The 23,151-nt window shown below is 41.5% G+C and overlaps 1 protein-coding gene across 7 annotated transcripts in view; it reads left to right on the forward strand.

Moving 5' to 3' along the window:
• Window positions 1–2,995: 2,995 nt before the first annotated feature.
• RAP1B (RAP1B, member of RAS oncogene family) overlaps window positions 2,996–23,151 on the forward strand; it is a 47,945-nt gene continuing 27,789 nt past the window's right edge. The window contains exons 1-2 of one of the 7 annotated variants that reach the window (XM_058190080.1): window positions 3,083–3,142; window positions 6,221–6,313. The gene's annotated coding sequence lies outside the window, so the exon portion shown is untranslated. Of the gene's footprint in view, window positions 3,143–3,267; window positions 4,051–6,220; window positions 6,314–17,229; window positions 17,345–23,151 lie in introns of those variants that run through there. The other 6 variants (XM_058190077.1, XM_058190081.1, XM_058190079.1 and 3 more) reach the window with 6 other exon arrangements.

Consider the following 23,151-nt stretch of genomic DNA (forward strand, 5'->3'; position numbering starts at 1 on the left):
CATGCTATGAATATGTTGACATTTACATATTCTGATTTCATAAAATTGTGTAAATACTTGAAACGAACAACTGATAGTTATTGTCAGCAATAAGGAACGGTGAACATTAAAACTGCAGTATGATCCAGATTCAAGGGCAAAATGTGATTTGGATCACGGTATATATGAACATCTGTTAAGAATATGTTAAACCTATGGTGTCTTCTTCCAGAATTGCATGCCAGCTGCAGAAAACAGCTACAATCCTCTGAAAAGCTGGAGTTGCTTTTCACCTGGTTCCAACAGGTGATTTATCTATGATACGTTTTTCCTGAATCACAATCCAATCTTTTGACTCCAAATCTTTGCCCAGCCCTAATAAAGCTTACCTATTATATTAATAAATTTTTATCATTCAGAAAAATCAAATATTTGAGGCAAACAATGGGCATGTTCTAACTATTAGAGTATATACACAAATTAATTTCATCTGGATGGAACCAATTTTACATATTTATATTGTATAGCCTTATATAATATTTCTGAAGAGCCTTTTTAATTCCAAAGAAAAGGGGAAAATGAATAATCATATTAGTCTCTTGCAGCGAATACAACAAAGAATTTAAAATTTCTTAAGACAGTTTAAGCCATTTCTAATAGCTATCTAAAGCTTTTAAAGCTAGGCTGTGCATATTCTCGACACATGCAGTTTCCCCCATCATACCATCTGTTATATAATGTTACAGTTATGATGTATTAAAAATACGTTTTTAAAAATCTATTCCATACCGTAACCTGGTGGGTTTTTTAAGTCCTCTTATCATTCCCAGTGTTCCTAGTGTCCAGGAATGAGGATTGGAGCTAGATTTAGAAGAAAACCAGTGCCTTATGCTTATTTTTTTGTAACTACAGATGAGTGCTTAAGTATCGGACTGATGATATCATGATATGATTGTTTAAAAATAACTGTACCCAGACCACACACAGTTTGATGAAAATTGAATGTTATATAAATAAAACAAATATTTTTTTTAAAAAGTATAGGACTGATTTTAGTATGAGGTAAAGTAAAATGAGGTAACAGATTCAGAGAGGTGGAAGTTGGTTCATTTATTTTCATATCTATCTCCAGGATGTCTGCTCAGCTTAATGTATTATTTTGTTAGACTGAACACCAGGGAGAACTACTGTAGATCAAAGTCCTATAATGCCAGATACAGGCACTTCCACCATGGCTAACCTGACTTATCATTTTGAGAAAGTCTAAGGATGAATCAGTTCGACCAAGAGCCATATCATCTGCCAATACTTCTGGAGCTGCACCAGATATTACCGGTAGCTTCGAAGTGAGGCACTACAGGTGTTACGGCAGCATGTATGGTGTCAGGCTTCACACCAGGCACAGCAGTACATTTTAACCCTCTAGACACTAAATTGTAACATAATTTACCCTTAGCAGAAGAGTCACAATCAGGACATGACTGAGTAAGTTACACTTTTGGGTAGAAAATAACTTATATACATGCATAAGATCTGCCAACTGCAGAGTATGGAAATCAGTAGATATACATCTGTTTCAGGATTTAAATATTATACTTTTTTCTCCCACATCTGCTCAATATTTGCATAATGGTTCTGACTGGCCTCAGAGTCACTCATGTCACTCTTCTAGCTTCAGCCCTTGCAAAGTTTTGATGTGATGAAAGACCTTCAGAATGAGGTACTTAAGTGGAGAAAGAGAAGCAACAATTTCCCTGCCTCAGACCTGAGAATTGATTAGGGCTAGTAAAAACCACCATATGGCTAAAATATTAAAAATAGGAATATATTTTGAAGATACATCTACTGAAGATGCATACAATTTGCCTTCTCCTATGCTAGCAATTTTTTCCACCCTTTTCCATTTTCTGGTAAGGTTCTTACAATACTGCAACTTCCAGTAAATTTGATATAAGATCCAGTTCTATTAATAATAAATTAGTTGTGACAATCTTTATAGTCTTCTCATATGCATTGCTACTCAGAAATGCACAGTTAAATTGTATGTAATTAATTCCAACTAGCAGCACTGTCTGCATATTTACCTGGCAGTAAGTCTTACAGCAGATTTACTTTTCAGTAACATGCATAAGTCAGTGATATTACTCATAGTTAATTTTTGTTGCATTAAGAGAGGAGGAACAAGGGTGACTTCTTGCAGAGGAAGGGAAAGTAGTTCTTAACAGCCATCCCCATCAGTGTCAGATATTGGTTTACTCAGATTCTGAAGAACTAAGAAGCACAACGTTCTTTAACTACCATGCAGACAGATCTTTTTTCATCCACTTTAAGAAGACTTCACCAACTATTTCTGCCTGCAACTAGGCTGCCGTCTCACGTTGAAGCTTATAGAAATAATTTCAGCCGCAAAACGGAAACTGACATGGTTACCAAACTGGGCGGGGATTCAAGAACAGCATGGCTCTCTATCAGGAACGGTCTTTATATTAATTGCGATTATTTAAGCGGCCATGATGAAAAACTGACCATTTGGTACACGATTTCTCGGAAGTTGCCTCTGCCAAGTTGAACGTACTTAGTATTAGTGAGTTTTTCTAGCTCTTCCCCTTGCCCAAGAAGGCTGCCCGACCGAACCTGCCCTCGCCTCGCCCAGCACACGGTGGCTGCGTTTGTTCCTTGCACATCACTTCCTCCCACACCTTTAGGAGCTTTGTAGTGAAGGGAGTTATATAGGCGACGGGGGGGGGGGGGAGGAAGTTATTCCTCTCTAGTCTCAGCTCCGCGTCTACAGGACACGCGCTTCGAACGACTTCTCTATCTCAGAAGCTGCGACAGGATGGGGCCCTGCGTAAGGTTATGGGGAAGAGGGAGGAGAGAAAGGAAGGATGGGGGAGGGTTGCGGTGTTTCCAGGCTGAGCTGTGCGCGTGCGCGTTCCCAGTAGAGCCGAGAGGTCATTCTCGCCCCCCCCCACGCGCTGCTCCCCCCCCCCTTAAGCATCACTGGACTGGGCCAGGGAAATCAGAGAGAAGCTGGGCGTGCAGCGTCACGGCGACGGCTGGAAGCCTCGCCCAGCTAGAGACAGAGAGGAGGGAGGGCGCGCGCAGGCAGAGAGGGTTTGGTCAGGGAGGCGGCGGCAGACGCGGGGAGCTGGAACGCCGTCCGGTAGGTAGAAGCCGTTATGGGAGGGGGGCGGGAGAAGGGACGCGCGGGGGAAGTACGGGGGGTTGTGTGAACGCGGTATGTGCGGCGCCGCGCGGGTCTGATACAAATGGGCCGGCAACGGGTGCTTGCGAAGCAGCTGAGGGCTGGCTAGGAAGGGGGCGGTGGCGGCGGCGGCGCTTTGCGGGCGGGACAAGGCTCTTGAGAGAGAACATGGCGGAGGCGGAACCGACCCCGCCGCTCCCTGCAGCGGGAGAGAAGCAAGGCAAACGCTGCTCCGGTCCTCACTCTTCCCTCTCTCGGTTATGGCTGCCTCGCCAAGATAAGTTGGAGCGGAAGGGGAAAGTTAGAGCCCCTCGTCCGAGGCCGCCCCTACTTGGGACTGTTGGGCGAAGAAGGCGACGTGGGCACGGAGGAGGAAGTAACTCGCGCCTTACTTGTCGCTGCGGGGGGAAAAAAAGTTCTTGCCGGCCGGACTTGGCTGGCAACGGCGGCAGCGGCCTCAGCTGGGAGCCGCAGCCCCGCCTAGTCGGGCTGAGCTGAAGCAGCTCACTGTTTCCATTCTCTACCCCAGCGGGAAGCTGGGCGGCCGCTCCTCAGGCTGCGATAAGCTGCTTCCGCTTCCCATTCTCTTGCCAGAATCCGTTTTCAGCTTTTAAAGGGTGGATTGCAGCAGCAGCGGAGATCCTATTCAACCAGATCCCCAGTTTAAAGAAGAGCTGTTTTCGGACCGATCCTTGGTCTTTAAGAGCTGGATAGAATTCAGACTCTTAAAGAGGGAGAAACAGCACCCGCACGAAGAAAGATAATTAGAGAATACTGTATTGGCTATAGTTCTGTTAGTGCTATTTTCGCCATTACAAAATCACTGGAGTAGAGGCATTTGGATAGAAAGATGAAGGCAACCTGTGGTACTTTGCTTTATGATATTCCTAATATAGATTGGCTAGCTCATGCCTTAGTTCTATAAGCAGTGCTTTCTAGAAACATTACATCAGTTGACATTCATTTTAATTATATTTAAGAATGCAGACAAAGTTAATGGTGTATTTAGTTTTGGGTTTTTTAAAAAAATGTCTGAATATACTACATTTTTCTAAATCATTATTTTTAAATGCTGTTTTAGAAATAGTATGGTAAAACTTTCAAGTTCTCCATATTTCTTAGTTAATTGAATGATAGTTTCTAATTAGCTTAAACCAATTCATTATTTAACTAATTCATGGTCTTGAATTAAATCTAGATATGGCTGAAGTAATGATTGCTTAACCTCATGTTAGAGTGATTCTCTGAATAATATTGTGGCCTTGAGATGCTCTTGAATCTAACATCTGTCAAAGTCTAGAAGTAGGTTTTAGTGGAAATGCCATTCATTTTTGTGTCCAAATAATAGTTTTGATGCTTAATTGCTAAAATGCTGAGTAACTAGTCTTTCTGTAAAATCAGCTGGTATAAAATATAGAGGCATTATAAACCTTTTATTCAATACAAATATAACTAAAGATATTATCAGTCATCTTCAGTGTAGCACCCTACAGATGAGTTGAATTACAACTCTCATAATTTCCTGCCAGCGTGTTGGAAGTCCTTGCACATATGGAACACATTTAGTCTATCTGTTTAGCAGATAGACTTTATTTATCTTTCTGGATGTACTGCCTAGGTTGGCCTTGCTTGGTTATAAAGTGATAAAAACAAAATAGTTGTGAATTAATGCTAACTTCTCTCAACCAGTTTTTAAGAACTGTAATGCTAAAGTATTATGGGAACAGACTTTGAAAAGTATAAACTCCAAAAAGAATAAAATGAATGTAGAACATTAAAAATGCTGTAATGTAATTCACTAAAGTAACATTTTACTATACTGTGAATATGAACTATCTTGAGGCAAGAGAATTGAGCAGGGAATAAAGTTAATTACAAAATATAGTTTATTATTAACATTGCTAATTTTAATTATGGAAATATAATATTTAAATTTCCTTGTTTTTCTCTGGAAAAAGTACTTTGTATATACTCTTTTGATTATCAAATACAGTTTGTAAGCTTCTGAAATAATATGCATGTTTTTTTGGCATATGTTGATATAAATTTGTTTTTTATATAAATTAAAAAACATTAAAAATTTGCCTATCTATCTCTGATCTATTTATATATACAGGTAGTCCTTGGCTTACAACCATTCATTTAGTGACCATTCAAAGTTACAACAGCACTGAAGAAAGACTACTGGCCAATTTTCACACTTACAACTGTTGCAGCATTCCCATAGTCACACGATCAAATTTTGGACTTTTTGCAACTGGCATGTATTTATGACAGTTGCAGTGTCCCAGGGTTATATATTCATTTTTGTAAACTTCTCACTGGCTTCCAACAAGCAAAGTCAATGGGGGAAGCCAGATTCATTTAACAATTGCATGATTCGCTTAACTGGCAAAAAGGTTCTAAAAGGGACCCAACTCATTTAATTGTCTTGCTTAGTAATGGAAATTTGGGGCTCAGTTGTGGTTGTAAGTCAAGGACTACCTATATTGGCAATCAGTGAAAATAAATCGTTGCATAGATATGTGAATCCCCCTTGACTTTTCATGCTTCTTCATATTTTATTGAAACCAGTTCTAATGCTAGGACAGATTGGAGCTGAACTAATGGAAAGCAAAAGAAAGGCTGGTCATCTAATGTTCAAAGGGAAAAAAACTAACAACAATGTAATCTGTTTTGTTTTTGATGAACAGGCTACATTTAGCTATCTCTTTTTTAATTTGGATGGTACCCTAATGAATTGATTCATTGAATATCTACTCAAGAATTTTTGCTTCAGCACATAGTTGCAGCATAGAAAAATATTTTTCAAACAGTTGTCAATTTTTTATGTGTGTCAATTCTACATGTTTTGCTTTGTTGTGCTGCAATAGCTTGGAATATTTCCAAGTTTAAATGTGTTATTTAAGTTTTAAAAATATAGAAAAATAAAATTCCTGTATATCTAAAAACTATATAATTTATAAGGATTATAAAACCACCTGTAATCAATATGTGATGACTATTTTATATAGTATTGTTTATTTTTGGTTCCAGATAAGTCAAAACCATCCTTTCTTCCAGTTTTTGGAGAACAGATTGATAGGAACTATTGTTGCAGCACGCTATCTTTAGTGATTATATTTTAAGGTTAGAGTTGACTATTTTGTATATAACCATTTATGATTTATCATGATTTTGAGATTTCTATATTTCAGCTAGCCAAAATCTTGCAGTTAAGGCAGCTTATTAATATTATAAATTAGAAATTGAAGTGTTCATACACTGAACTCTTAAATGAAACATGTTTGGAAACAAAAAACTTTTTAGGGATAATTAGTGGCAATAATGTTATAATGCATTTGCTATTTAATAAACGCTATAAACATAAGATAATGAAATACAACTTTGTATTTCATTTGTTTAAAATAGATAGTATATTAAAGGTAATTGGAAAGAAGCAGCAATGTTAGCAATAACATTCTAATATTTATTTTATTTATTTATTTATTTATTATTTAAATTTCTATACCGCCCTTCTCCCGAAGGATATTGTTAGCAATAATATGCTGTTGTTACCATAATTAGGGAATTTATACTTTGCAGATTATAAATTCAAAAACTCTTCAGTAATACTCCCTAGTACAGAGTTTCTTAAATAAAATTTAAAGATTTAATCAAACAGAGATGAATACATTGGAGGACACATGCTGAACTAAATGAACTAATGTTTTAAAACCTACTTCTTTTCTAATTCAGTGGAAAAGCTGTTTTGTTAATCTATTCAGCTAACTGGATCTGGTTAAAATGTTTCTATTATACAGTTAGAAAAAATTAACCACCAGCTACCTCTATCCTTATCTGTTCTGTAGTTTTTAACTAACTAAATAAACTGGTCTGTGAAAAAAGAGCTCTGGAATATTGATTAGTAATTCAAATAATCTTCCTCTGCAACCTTTAAAAAAGTAACTAATCTTTTCATTTTTATTTTTTAACATGGTTACTGGAAGCATATCGTAGCCTTGCCTTCAAACACTTTTACATTAGGAAAAAATCCTTGAAATAGATTAGACTTTTTGAAGTGCTTAACATTGTTGTCTGCCTCTAACTGGGAGAAGAAAAACAAGCAAAACCTGAGAAATAGATCTGATGTGTTGTAGAAAGGTACTTGAAGAAAAACAACAACATGGAAGTAATGAGTTAGAGGTAGGAGGACATTAAAATTAAAGGAGTGCTACAAGTGTCTACAATCTACAAGTGTCTACAATCTACAAGTGCTACAAGTGTCAACCAAAAGCTGTCTACTATTGACCTCACCCCATTCCTGAGAGGAGTATAAGGGGCGTGCATAAGAGCACAAATGTGCCTACCGTTCCTGTCCTATTGTTCCCTTCATTATATCCAATTAATATAGTTGATGCATAATTTTAATTATATATATATTTTCTTCAAGATATGCTGTTTTATCTATGACGTTTGTGTATACTGTTGTGACAAAAAATAAAAAAAAAGTGAAGTGTGTACAGTAGGGGGAAAAAAGTGAAACTGTGCTAGAATGAGAAGGTGAATGGTGCGTAAGTTCTGTGACAGTTGCAGAATGGACATTAAATGGAGCACATTTGAAAACCATTGAATTCAGTACATTGGGAAAATACTTCAATAAATTTGGTTTGCTTATATGTTATTCAGAATATAGAATGGTTTCTTTTGTAAGCATGGCTTTATTATCTTAATGCATGCAATTTGGGGAGCTTCTGTCTTGGAATTTTGTAGTGGAATGTAATTTTTAGAGGAATGCATTTTATTTCACTCAGAAAAAATAGCTATAGTGCGTGTTTTTTTAAAAAAAGAAAGCTGACTCAGTAGGTAGGTAAGGGTCCTGCATATGAAAACTTTGTTACTATAAATGGTTCCCAAAGGAATGAAAATGTAAAGTGCTGTCAGTTTTTCATATAATGTCATCTAACTCTTTCTATTAATATTTAATCACATTAGTTTCATTTTCTTGGGTCAAATACTCAGTATTTATTTATTTATTTATTTATTTATTTATTCACATTTTTATACCGCCCTTCTCCGAAGACTAAAGGGGGTGTACAGCAAGTAAAACGACAATAATCCAAAACAATTTAAAATACCATAACAAAATTAAAAATCTAATTAAACCGCTGTATACTTAAAAATATTAGGTAAAAATTACAAAAGATAAAAACCCCTGTTAAGAAACCTGCTAAAATCCCCAAATATTAAAATCAATCAATCAGGCTAGCCCCGCTTGGTGAAAGAAGAAAGTCTTGAGCTCGCGTTTAAAGGTCCGAAGATCAGGGAGAAGACGGAGTTCCACCGGCAGCTCGTTCCACAGAGCTGGGGCCCCCACAGAGAATGCTCTTCCCCTGGGGGTCGCCAGCCGACATTGGTTAGCTGACGGCACCCTAAGGAGGCCCTCCCTGTGAGAGCGCACTGGACGCACCGGACAATGGGAGGTAACTGGCGGCAGCAGGTGGTCCCATAAATATCCCGGTCCGATGCCATGGAGCGCTTTAAAGGTGATAACCAACACCTTTAAGCGCACCCGGAAGATCACCGGCAACCAATGCAGCTCACGCAGGAGAGGTGTTACATGGGAGCTATGAGAAACTCCCTCAATCCCCCGCGCGGCTGCATTCTGTACCAGTTGGAGCTTCCGGATGCTCTTCAAGGGGAGCCCCATGTAGAGAGCATTGCAGTAATCCAGGCGGGAAGTGATGAGGGCATGAGTGACTGTGCATAACGAGTCCCAGTCCAGGAAAGGGCGCAATTGGTGAATCAGGCGGACCTGATAAAAAGCTCCCCTGGCGACGGCCGTCAAATGGTCTTCTAAAAACAGCCGTGCGTCCAGGAGAATGCCTAAATTGCGCACCGATTCCTTGGGGGTCAACGATTTGCCCCCCACAGTCAGCAATGGGGTAAGCTGACAGTGCCGGGACGCCGGCATCCACAGCCACTCCGTCTTGGATGGGTTGAGTCGAAGCCTGTTCGTCCCCATCCAGACCCGAATGGCTTCAAGACACCGAGTCATCACATCGATGGCTTCATTGGGGTGGTTCGGGATGGAAATGTACAGCTGAGTATCATCGGCAATATGCTAATCATATTGCTAAAATAAGGAATTGTTTATTAATACTGTATTTTCATAAGTACCATGAAAAGTCAGGCTACAGTAGATCCTTTTCCTATATTTTTCAGCATATTTTTTTGATGTTTTTAACAAGTGCTACCTTTAGTATTAATGTTTTTCATTCCTATTGTTTTTGTAGTTGTTTTAATATTTTTGCATTTTAGAATAATGTCTATTTGTTAACTGTCTGGAATGCTGTTTAGGTTATACCACTGTAAGTAAATAATACAATTATTACATCCCATTCCCAGTAAATACCATGTTTCCCTGAAAATAAGACCTACCCCAAAAACAAGCTCTAGCCTGATTTTTTTGGGGTGGCCTAATATAAGCCCTGCCTAGCCCTACCCCAAAAATAAGCCCCGGGGGGGCTGGGTCAGCATGAAAGGTAGCGAACTCACGGGGACCAATGATGTCTGGCAGCAGACACAGCCCGCCAGCCTCTTGGCGCAGCACAAATACTGATAAGTCTGAGCATGGAGGCAGGGGGGGGGGGAGAAGACAGACGCTCCGGATATACTTGCGCGGCTCCCTGACTCACAGGAGGCTTGCGTGGCTGCAGCAGGCAGGGGGATGGGGGAGGCAGATGATCCTGACGCCCTGTGCGAGTAATTTTTCGGCGCAGCCACTGGCAAGCCAAGAGACAGTGGGACAGGGTGGGCGGCGCATTGGGATCATCTTTGCCTGGCTCTGCTGAACACTTTTTGCCCAGAGGGAAATGAAGCTTTGTCTGCTTGCAAAGGGGACGGTTTGAAACGGAGCAATTACTGGTAGCAATTACTTCTTTCCCTCTGGACGAAAAGCATTTGGGCAGCTACTACGGGCCCTGCCCTCTCCATCCCACTGTCTGCTTGCCCTTGGCCTCAATTGGAGCCAAGCTCTCAGCACACCCCAGCCCCCACCCACCCTGCCAGGAGGGTGAAGAACCCTTGTGAGGCCATCAGCAGCATGGGCAGCCACTTGGCAGCCAGCACAGCGCCCGCCGTGGCCAAGAAGTGTCCCGGCAGCAGCTGAGCCAGCAAGCAGGGCGGGTGAAGGCCAGGGCATGCCGAGAGCTTGGCACCTTGCAGCTGCGGGCAAGCAGACAGTGGAACAGAGAGGGCGGGGCCAGTAGTAGCTGCGCTCCCACTCCCATCGGCCCCTTCGCTCACTGCCTCCTGCATTTAAAAAATAAGACCTCCCCAAAACTAAGTCCAAGTGCTTATTTTCAAGCCCAAAAGAAAATAAGACTGGGTCTTATTTTAGAGAAAACACAGTATGACTGTGATTTGTGCCTGACTTGTTGATTGCACTATTGCTTGATCTAGTAATCAATATTAAAAAAATAATAGTGCCACTCTTAGCTATGCCATTGGCTTACTAGTCACATTGAATATTTAGAAAAATGCTTGTCAAACTTTTCTGCAACATACTTTGTCTTCTGCAGTCATAAAGACACACATCTTTAACTCTTTCCCAAAGACAAGTATCTTTTTAAAAGAATGCATTTTGACTCAAATACATAATCAGTTTTAAAATCAAGGGGTTTCTTACAATAATTACTAGGTCTTCAAAAGATTTCTTAATACGTATGTTATATATCCATAGTTTTTAATCCAAAAATTAGTCTAGCATATTGTTCTTCAATCATATATATTTTACCTTTACATAAGGCAAAGCCTGACAGTTTTAAGCCCAAACTTTAAATGTGTAAAATTAACAAATATTATATATTTTAGGGAAAAATCATACTGATTATAAACTATAGGAAATCTTGTGTAGTATTTATAACCCAGGGTCAGTGATAACTTGATTATACCAAATCATGGAGAAAGTAGCTTGTGTATTGTGGAACCAAATAACAAAATAATAGATATTGCCAATTCTGCTCCCTATTCAATTTTGAAACCAGGCCAATAGTATTGCTAGATCAGTTATTAGAAAAGACAGTACTATTTAAATGATTCTATATATAAATGTTTTTATCATTTTGTGATCTTTACAATTTGGAGATATTGGGAGCATTTAAAGTTGACAGGTGGGCATTTGTACTTGCTTCATTGTGCATTTTTTAATAAAATAAACGTGTTATAAAACATGTTAAATTTATTTTTCAGGATAAAGTATTTTTATTTTAATTTACTGTAATAAAATAGTTACAATGAAGCACCCTAGAGCTAATTGGAAGACATGGGAAAAACTGCAAGTTTTTTCAATATAAAGCTGCTTGGTTTTTTCCTGAACTTTGCAGATTGGATGACATTAACTTTGGGAATCAGTTTGCCTATAGATTCAGTTTATAATGTCTAGCTTTTAAAAACCTACAGTAATTGGCCCACAACTAGTCTGCTTCAAGAATTGCATTCTTCCATATTTAATTTTGAAGGTGAAGGCCTATTCTGTTTCATTAGGCCTTTCTATAGATAACACACTGATTCAAGGCTTTGCTGTTAAGACTTATAGTTGATAGAGTCATTTATAATATTGGACTATGATATATAGTTAGAAATAAGAGGAAATACATGGGATGGCAGATTGTTAGCTCATTGTTGGGTAGGGAAGCACAGTAGTGCTTGGCAGTAAATGACATCTGATTATTTTGCATACATTTAAAAAAATCAAAATAAAATAAAATACCATCAGAATTCCTAAACTGAATGGAGCATCATTTAATGTCAATAAAGGCCATTCACATCAAGGGAATTGAACACAAAAGCTTTCTTCCAAAGCAGGGAATCAATATCACAAGCTAGAACAGGCAATTAAATGAAGCAGCATGCTTGATTTAGAGAAGAGACCTTGTTTGTTTCAGCAGACAATACGAAGCATGCACGTTTTCTTTAGGAAAAGACTAAACTGGTCCGCTTTTCATAAAAATCATGCCTGTTTCTTTCATACTGATTATGTTGTTAAAGTCTATTTAACAAATACTGTGTTTTTTCCCTGACTTATGTGAAATTTGGATTAAAGGGTCTAATTATTGTTAGTTTTTGATATAGCTCAGCTTTCCTTATGGCAGTTGGTTATAATTTATATTTCCAAATGTGAGTTTATATATAAAAGCATTAGGGTTAAATAATCAACAGTTCATCAAAAACATCCAAGCCAATACATATTTTGCTTTTAGACTTTGGATGGCTTCAAATTTGTTTTATTGAAAAAATAGCTGTTATACTTTATTTAAAGCATATATTTATATCCAACAAAGCTATATTATATTTGAACATAGCAGGGTACACTAAAGCAAAATGATTACTTAAATCAGAGGTCACCAACCGGTGGTCAATGGACCACTGGTGGTCCGTGAGAAAATTTTGGTGGTCCGCAGCATACCCAGGTTGAGGAGCTACTCCGGCATGACCAATGGCCAGCCCTATGACTACAGCTCTGGAATATGAGACTGGCCAGGCAGCTCATGGTGGGGCTGGAAATCGCCGCTGCAGAGGCAGGTACGTGCAACTTGCAACTTTGCAGGTGGTGCAGCGTGCAAGGAGTAGCACAGCCCTCGCTGGCTGAATGAGGTAATGGTGCAAGGGGGGTGGCGGTGCAGGCGGGCCAAAGCAATGGGTGGTGGCAACCCACCGTTCTTTATTCCCTCTGCTGTGGCTTCCTGTCAGCTGAATCCACCAGTGGCTGGCCTCGCCCCTCACCCTCCCCATCACTCCTCACCTGGCCTGAAAAGAGAAGCGGGGGGGGGGGAAATGAAGATTTGTTCCATAATCCAGAGTGGGAGCAAAGCTTCATCTCTTGCTGGGTCTTGCAGGCTGTTGTGTCTTGCCCGCCCTCAGAGCAGCCGGGGCCTTCTTACCTGCTCCCGAACACAGGAATGTATGCCTCCCGGCCCAAGTCCTGGCTCCATGCCCACACAAACTGCAGAAGAAGGAGCAGCTCCCGGCCCCAGCCCTGACTCCATGCCCAGGCAAACAGAGCAGCTAGACCCCTCCCCCTCCTCCACAGCGTGTGAGCCTGAGGAGGGTTTATTCGCAACAGCTGCTGATTGGTGTGACCCTCGCATCAGAAGGCTGGATAGGCGGAGGCAACAGAAGGAAGGGAGGGGCAGGCCTTAATGAGTGCTGAGTCATGGAGCCACACCCCATGGCCTATATAAAGGATCTGCTTTCTGGCAGTCTCTGAGTCAGGCAAAAGTCGAACTTATCTTGCTGAAGTCACTTACTGGTCTCCTGCCTGCTCTGAGGACTTTGCTAGGACTTTGGGCAGAGCTGCAGAGGCAAGCCTGATTCGGATTTCCCTGACCCGGCCGTCAGCGGAGGAGTGGGACACGACACAGGCGTTTCTTCCAGCCCTTATTGGTGCGCCACACACCTTGGTCTCTCAGGGACACGCACGACTTCCTCTCAGCCCTGAGACACTGGCCCAGCCCAGCCATTTCTCTCTGCTGCTGCTGTTGGTGCCTCCATGGCCTGCCTGCTGGTCTTGCAGCGCAGTTAAATTTAGTGCATTTCACAATGGGGAAGATGGCATCCCCTTCTCCTCTTGGAGCCCATTACAACACAGCATCAGCTGTATCCGGTCAGGTGAGTGTCTCATCGCAGAGAACAGGTCGTGTGTCTTTCCGAGCGACTGAGGTGTGTCTAGCACCAACAAAGTCCGAAGAAGCACCCGTGAGACCCAGAGAGCACCAGAGAATCAGAAAAAGAGAGAGAGAGAGGGTGGGCGAAGGGGAGAATGAGATGAGAGAGAGAGATGGGGGAGAGAGAAAGAGATGAGAGAGAGAGACAAAGGGGTGAGAGAGAGATGAGAGGAGAAAGATGAGAGACACGGGGGGGGGGAGAGAGATGAGAGAGAAGGGGGAGAGAGATGAGAGAGTCAGAGGGGAGAGACAGAAATAAAGATGAGAGAGGGAGAGAGACGGGGGGGGGGGAAGAAAGAGATGAGAAAGAGAGACAGGCAGACAAAGAGAAATGAGAGATCCTGATGTGTTTTTTTCTGTTGGAAACTGGTCCAAAGGCTCTTCGAGTGTCTAAGGTTGCAGAAACAGGAGGCCAAACTAAGTGCCTGAAGAACCCCATCCCGTCACTGTGAGTCCAGGCGCTTCAGCGAGCGGAGCACTGGATTTGTATTAGTGGTCTGCAGGATTTAAAATTATGAATGTAGTGGTCCCTGAGGTCTGAAAGGTTGGTGACCCCTGACAAATTATAGGTAGATGATCACAAGTTCTTCTGCAAATGAGTGAAGAAACAAAGCAAATAGAGTTCTGACTTCTCTAAATAAAGAATGTAGATGAAAAAAGCAATTTATGTCTTTTGTTCTCAAGACTCAGAGTTATGCAGCTTCAAACTCCTACATCTGAGCACACATGCAAAATACAGTAAGTCTAGTAGTTATTCATATACTTTCTACACATGTGTAAAGTTGCCTTTATTGATTTATAATAAAATTGACATGCATAAAATTTTATTCCTGTTATATGCATGTATACATTTTATAAAATATAACTGCATAAAATTTTGTTTAAATTTCACTTAAATTCTGCTATAACAGGCACCCTTTTCCTCATGGTGCTTCAGCAACATGTTATGAATATCAATATCCCGGAGAATGACTATTGGTAATTACAACAGAAATATCTTGGGGAGGCAGTAGAGTACTATTTTCCTTAAAGTAGGGGAAAAAATCTTTATTCAGAATATGTATATGATATAATTAGTTATATGCTAAAATTTCTCTAAAGAGGGACATATTTTTGTACCCTAAATTAGCAGGGATCTGAATTAACATTTCCAGTAGTTTTAAATATATGGACAGGTAATTTTTGCCTTACATCTGGTTCTTTAAAGACAGTTTGAAGTTACAACAGCTCAGAAAGAGTTCTTTACAACTCTGTACCCACCTCAGGAGTTCCCTTCCATGCATGGAGGAGAGCTACCTACTCTCCTTTACACTCTGTAAAGCACTTCTGGACATCATAAAACATTGCTTCCCTGAGGTCATATGATTGTGATCTAGGTACTTGGCAATATGCTGTAACTTATGATTGGTTGCCAAGCTCCTGCAATCATGAGATTGCCATTTGCAGTCTTCTCTGCTGACTTCTCTAATCAGAAATTAGGTGCCCAATTCAGCCACTCCACTCTATTGAGCTGCTGTGCTATCAGCCCCCTCTACCACAAAGATCCTGCAGGAGAAGGGCAGTATGGACAACCATGGGATCTGGCAGGGTGAGAGCTGTGAATCATAAATACAAACCTTTTGTTGAGTCCCAGTACAACAGATATAGTGCTCTTGCTGACCTTAATAGGGACACTAAAGTGACTGGTCACAGTAGCTGTGGTAATGATAACTCAAATAAGCAGGTGATCGTGGTCCGAGATGAAGAACTTACTTTGGAAAGGGAAAAGTGTGAATCAGGTATTACACATCGGTCACAAAAGAAGAGCACGGTATCCAAAAAGAGAAGCCACCTTCTGGTTGGTGATTCAATTGTAAGGGATGTAAATTTAGGAAAGGATATGGAGGTTTTGAAAGAGGTCAGGTGTCTGCCAGATGCTACTGCCAGCAGAGACAAAGAGGCGTATTCTTAAGATAGTCAAGAATGCCAGTAAGGACTGTGATGTTGATGCTATTATACATCTTGGCACAAATGATCTGTCCCAAAAAGATGTACTTTCTGTGCAGAATGATTTCCAGAGCTTGGGATATGAATTTAGTAGTATAGATTGTAGGCTTATCTTTTCAGAGGTTTTATGTGGCTATATGAGAGGTTTATGTGAGTATGTGGCTAAAGGATGGTGTAAAAGGGAAAGCTTTGGTTTTATTAGTCATGATGTCTGCAGCTGGCCCAATGAAAAACTGTAGAAAAGAGATGGTTTGCATCAGGGGTGAAATCTAAAAATTTTCCCTACCGGTTCTGTGGTTGTGGCTTTATTAGTGGGCGTGGCTTGGTGGTCAGATGGCTGGGTGGGCGTGGCCAATAACAATAAATAATAAAAATAATAAACAAAGTATAAAAAAACAATAAGAGGTACCAAAACCCAACTTTCACACTTTACACACACACACACGCAACACAACTGACTCGCACACAATGTAAAAGCAGCTACACTTCACACTTCACATAGCCACAAAAAGCTCAAAAACCAACTTTCACACTTTACACATACACAACACAACACAACTGACTCACACACAATGTAAAAGCAGCTGCACTTCATACTTCACAGTCACAAAAAGCTCAAAAGCAACTTTCACACTGTACACACACACACAACACAACACAACTGACTCACACAATGTAAAAGCAGCTGCACTTCACACTTCACATAGCCACAGAAAGCTCAAAAACCAACTTTCACACTGTATACACACACACAACACAACACAACACAACTGACTCACATACAATGTAAAAGCAGCTGCACTTCACACTTCACATAGCCACAAAAAGCCCAAAAACCAACTTTCACACTTTACACACACACAACACAACACAACTGACTCACACACAATGTAAAAGCAGCTGCACTTCATACTTCACAGTCACAAAAAGCTCAAAAGCAACTTTCACACTGTACACACACACACAACACAACACAACTGACTCACACACAATGTAAAAGCAGCTGCACTTCACACTTCACATAGCCACAGAAAGCTCAAAAACCAACTTTCACACTGTACACACACACACAACACAACACAACACAACTGACTCACACACAATGTAAAAGCAGCTACACTTCACACTTCACACAGCCACAAAAAGCTCAAAACCAACTTTCACACTTTACACACACACAACTAACACACACACACACACACAAAATATGCCACATACAGCTTTCTGAGATTTTGTGTGTTTGTGTAGTTAGCGTGAAACACTACAGAAACACACCAAATCTCAGAAAGCTGCACAAATATTTTACTTTATTATTTTATTTTATTTTATTTTATTGTGGACTTCAAATCCCAGAGTTCCTCAGCCAGCCAGTTGATCACCGGGGAAATAGATTAGTTGAGCGATTGATTCTGTCTAGCTGAAACTGAAACTGCTTTCGGACTGTGGCCATGCGTTCATCAGTAATCAGGTAAGTGCCTTTGAATCTCTACTCTTACTTGTAGAAAACATGTTTTCTACAAGTAAGAGTACAAGTAAGGTTCTGCTGTTTTTTACTTTTAAAGGCCTGTTTCGGCTGAAGCAAAACCGGCTTTTAAAAGTAAAAAAAAAAAACCTCTGCAGATGGTGCGACTCAGCAGAGGCAGGGGGGCGGGGCCAGGGATTTTTGCTACCCGTCCTCTGAACCAGCAGCCGCCATCGCTACCGGATCGCGCGATCCCGTCCGATCCGGGAGCATTTCACCCCTGGTTTGCATCCATCAAAGAAAGACTGAGTTACCTGGCATTAAATTCACAGATTTTTCTGGATAAACATTTAAACTGAACAGCGGGGACAGAGAATTAATTGATACAGAACATTTCTGCCCCAGCAATCTAAAATTAATAGGGTTATCAGTGCATGTAACATAGATGCCTGTGTGGGTAAGATTACCAGCTCTGCTGTCAAGCAAAATCAAGCATTTAATAGTGAGTGCCATACCATGTGCACTAATCAAACAGGTGGCAAGAAAATAGGGGCAGTCAGGCACAACACAGGTTATGTAGACCGTAAACACAGGGTCAATCAAAATGGACTCAAATGTCTATACACCAATACACAGAGTATGAGGAATATGCAGGGTGAATTAAAAATTCAAGTAAATGAGGGCAAATATATTGTTGCCATTATGGAAACATGGTGGGATGAAACCCACAAATGGAACATACAGCTAGAGGGATTTAAATTATTTAAAAGAAATAGGCCAAATAAAAGAGGAGGTGGAAATGCACTATATATAAGAAATAACTACATCTCTACAGAAATAGAGCACAACAATTATGAAAATTATCTTGAATGCATTTGGGTCAATATTAAAAGAGGAAAAAATGACATTGCCATAGGTCTATACTATAGGCCATCGAACTAAACAAAGGAAGTAAATAAACTTTTTGCTAGTCAGCTAACTAAGGTATGTAGGAAGCACATCACAATAGTAATGGGGGATTTTAACTACCCTGACATCAACTGGGAGACAAACTCTGCACCAAGTGGAAAATCCAACAGGTTCTTTGTTTTGGGAAACAAAGTAGAGAAGGGAACCGGGGGATCAACCATATTGGACTTAATTCTCACTAACAGAGATGAAATGATCATGCAATATTGGAATTCAATATTATGCAAAAACAAGTAGAAGAACAAAGTCAAACTAGAGCATGGGTCCTGAAACTATGGCCCGCGGGCCACATGCACCCCGCCAACGCCATTAATCCGGCCCACACAGGACCACAAGGCTGCCCCGCCCACCCTTCAGCCGAGCACTTGCCTTCACGAGTCCCACAGGTTGGAACTGAAAGGTAAAGCCAACAATTTTTCCTTCAGAGTGCTGGAGGTGAGGGAGGTGAAAAATGGGGTGCACAGACGCCCCAGAAGGCAAAAAACAAAAACAGGCCATTTTTGCCTGTTTTCAGCCTGCAGAATGCTGCTGGAGGTGGGAGAGGTGAAAAATGGGGTGCACAGATGCCCCAAGAGGCAAAAAAATGGCAAAAACTGCCTGTTTTTAAGCTCCCCGCCTCCAGAAGATAGAGAAAGAGACAGAGAGAGAGAGAGAAAGATGGAGAGAGACAAGAGACACACACAGAGAGATTTGATTGTAAGCTCCTTGGAGGTGAGAAGAATTGCTGCAAAACTGAGTTTTCTAAAGTGAGCCATTAGACTCCTAAACAACTGAAAAAATGATCCAGTAAAAAGAAAAGTCAACCAAAAGAGCAACATGCAAACAAAAGCAAATAAAACACCCCCAGGAGCAAAACAAATTAAAATTTAATTTATGTGCATTGTTTAATGGACTGTTAAATTGGCCATACCCACTTAGTCACATGACCTAGCCATGCCCACCCAGTCACATGGCCATTAGCCATGCCCACCCAGCCGGTCTGGCCCCCCAAACAGTCTGAGGGACTGTGAATTGGCCCCGTTTAAAAAGTTTGAGGACCTCTGAACTAAAGTCTTGGACTTTAAGAGAGCTAATTTCAATAAACTTTGGGAGAGCTTGGGAAGGATTCTATGGATGAGAATCTTCAAGGGGAAAACAACTCAAGAAGCTTGGGGAAATTATGAAAAGTGAAATTATATAAACCCAGTCTAGCAGAATACCAATGAAGAAGAAAAATAATAGCTCTAAAAAGAAACCAGCATGGCTGCATAAAGAACTCTTTGACAATTTGAAAGACAAAAAGGACAAGTATAAAAAGTGGAAAGGGGCAAATAACTAAGGCAGAATGTCAGCAAACAGCCCGAGCCTGTAAAGATGAAGTGAGGAAAGCTAAGGCTCACAATGAACAAAGGCTTGTAACAAAAGTTAAAAAATAACAACAAAAAAAAGCTTCTTCCAGCATGTTAACAACAAGAAAAAAGTCAAGGAAACAGTTGGTCCATTATTGGGAGAAAGTGGCAAGAAGGTGACAAGCAACAGGAAGAAAGCAGATCTACTTAACTCATTTTTTGCATCTGTCTTTACACAATAGGAAAAAACAGTCCAACCTATCAAAAACAGCACCACAAAAAACAGATTAGGAATACATGTTAAAATAGGGAAGAAAATGGTACATGAACACCTGTCTACCCTAGACGAATTAAAATCACCAGGACCGGATGGATTACACCCCAAGGTTTTGAAGGAACTGGCAGACGAGATTTCAGATCCACTGAACTATATCTTGCAAAAATCCTAGAGCACCGGGGAACTGCCAGAGGACTGGAAAAGAGTTGATGTAGTTCCCATCTTCAAAAAAGGAAAAAAAATAGATCCAGGAAACTAGAGACTTATCAGCCTGACCTCAATACCAGGGAAGATTCTGGAAAAGGCAAGCAACGAATCAGTGAACACCTAGAAGCAAACAAAGTAATAACCAAAAGCCAACATGGGTTTGTCAAAAACAGATCATGCCGGACTAATCTTATTGCATTCTTTGACAAAGTGATAAAATTAGCGGACCAGAGGAATACTGTCGATATAATTTACTTGGACTTCAGTAAGGCATTTGACAAAGTAGATCATAACCTACTACTAGAAAAAGTAGAAAAATGTGGGTTAGACAGCACCACCACCAGGTGGATTTGTAACTGGCTGATCAACCGCATTCAACGTGTAGTCCTCAATGGAACTGCATCTACATGGAGGGAAGTATGCAGTGGAGTACCCCCAGGCTCTGTTTTAGGTCCAGTACTCTTCAACATCTTCATCAATGACTTGGATGAGGGGATAGATGGGGAACTCATCAAATTTACAGATGACACCAAACTGGCAGGAATAGCCAACACTACAGAAGATAGGCTCAAGATACAGAAGGATCTTGACAGAACTGAACATTGGGCGCTATGTAACAAAATGAAATTCAATGGAGAAAAAAGTAAGGTTCTACATTTCTGCAAGAAAAACAAAATGCACAGATACAGTATACTGTATGTGGTACCTTGCTCAATAGTAGTAACTGTGAGAGGGATCTTTGAATCCTAGTGGACAGCCATTTAAATATGAGCCAAATGTTGGTTTTAAGTAGGCTGCATTCTGATGGAACAAAAATCGAAACAACCTGAATGTTCCATTGCCAATTTTAGGGGGTGGAGAAAGCAGTACATTCTCTCCCTCTGGCTCACCTGTCTGTTTTTAAATTTTAATACATGAACATGACAAAAAAAAAACCCACACCAAAATAACACACTTAGAAGAGTATTGATTTTGGGATTTTTCTCTTAAACTATGAACTATGTGTATTAACCTGAAGCGTAGATTAGTACCAGGGGTTCTATTCAGCAGGTTCTGACAGGTTCTGGAGAATTGGTTGCTGAAATTTTGAGTAGTTCAGAGAATCGGCAAATACTACCTCTGGTTGGTCCCAGAGTGGGTGGGAATGGAGATTTTGCAATATCCTTCCCCCAGGAGGAAGTAAAAGCCCACAGAACTGGTAGTAAAAAAAATTGAATTCCGCCACTGATTAGTATACAGTTTTGTATAAAGGTGCATAAGGTTATTCACCAATGCCTGGGTCCTGCAGTAACAATACTATATATAAATATAACATGCTTCAACTGGAGCATATAGCTGGACACCTGGGATATGTTCTTGATGAGAAACAAATGTTATTCTCCACGCCCCCATAATCAAAGTGGCATTGTCAGTTCTGTTGTGTCATTCCTGATCAACTTTTATGATAGACTCCGTTGGTATCTTTTGTTCATTTCTACATGCTGGGGAGGTTACATGCAACTACATGTTTACTGGACCCGTGCCCTTCCTGGTTAGTGCTGGCTGCTCAGGAAGTGACACGAGGCTGGCTCCAGGGGATTATAAATGCTTCTTTGATGGAAGGGGTTTTCCCCGCCGCCTTGAAGGAGGCGGTGGTGAGACCTCTCCTCAAGAAGCCTTCCCTGGACCCAGCTATTTTGAGTAATTATCGTCCAGTCTCCAACCTTCGCTTTGTGGCGAAGGTTGTTGAAATGGTTGCATGGCAGCTCCCCGGCACCTGGAGGAAACTGTCTATCTGGACCCGTTCCAGTCCGGCTTCCGACCCGGTTATAGCAAGCGGCTTTGGTCGCGTTGGTGGATGACCTCTGGAGGGCCAGGGACAGGGTTGCTCCTCTGCCTTGGTCCTATTAGATCTCTCAGCGGCTTTCGATACCATCGACCATGGTATCCTGCTGCGCGGTTGGAGGATTGGGAGTGGGGGCACCGTTTATCGGTGGTTCTCCTCCTATCTCTCTGAGTCATGAGCAGTGTTGACAGGGGGCAGAGGTGTCTCAGGCGCCTCACTTGTGGGGTGCCTCAGGGTCGATTCTCTCGCCCACCCTGTTCAACATCTATATGAAGCCGCTGGGTGAGGTCATCAGTGGTTTCGGGTGAGTTATCATCTGTACGCTGATGATACTCAGCTGTACTTTTCCACCGGACCACCCCAGCAGCGGTCGAAGTGCTGTCCCGGTGCCTGGAAGCTGTACGGGTCTGGATGGGGAGAAACAGACTCAGCTCAATCCTCCAAGACGGAGTGGCTGTGGATGCCGGCATCCCGGTACAGTCAGCTGCATCCGCAGCTGACTGTTGAAGCAGTTAGTGGCCCCAAAGGAGGCGGTTCGCAACTTGGGTGTCCTCCTGGATGGACGGCTGTCTTTTGATGAACACCTGGCGGCCGTCGCCAGGAGGGCCTTTACCAGGTTCGCCTGGTTCGCCAATTCGTCCTTCCTTGATCGGGATGCCTTATGCACGGTCACTCACGCTCTGGTTACGTCTAGGCTGGATTATTGCAATGCTCTCTACATGGGGCTGCCTTGAGGTGCACCCGGAGGCTGCAGTTAGTCCAGAATGCGGCTCCGGTAATGTGAGCCGCTCGTGGCTCCCACGTGACATCGCTGCTCCGTAGCTTGCACTGGCTTCCTGTGGTCTTTCGGTGCGCTTCAAGATTTTGGTAACTATCTTTAAAGCGCTCCATGGCTTAGGACCCGGTACTTACGAGACCGCCTGCTGTTACCTTTGCCTCCCACCGACCCGTCACGCTCGCAGAGAGGGTCTCCTCAGTGCCGTCCGCCAAACAGTGTCGGCTGGCGGCCCCAGGAGTAGGGCCTTCTCTGTGGGGCAGTGACGCTCTGGAATGAACTTCCCCGGTCTCGTCAAGTGCCCGATCTTGGACCTTCCGTCGTGAGCTCAAAACATATTTATTCATTAAAGCGGGACTGGCATAATTAGTGATGTATTTTAATTGGGGTTTTAATATTTTTTAACTTTTTAATTTAAATTTTAATAATCGG

Source organism: Ahaetulla prasina, chromosome 7 (assembly GCF_028640845.1).
Source record: "Ahaetulla prasina isolate Xishuangbanna chromosome 7, ASM2864084v1, whole genome shotgun sequence".
In the NCBI taxonomy this organism is placed as follows: Eukaryota; Metazoa; Chordata; class Lepidosauria; order Squamata; family Colubridae; genus Ahaetulla; species Ahaetulla prasina.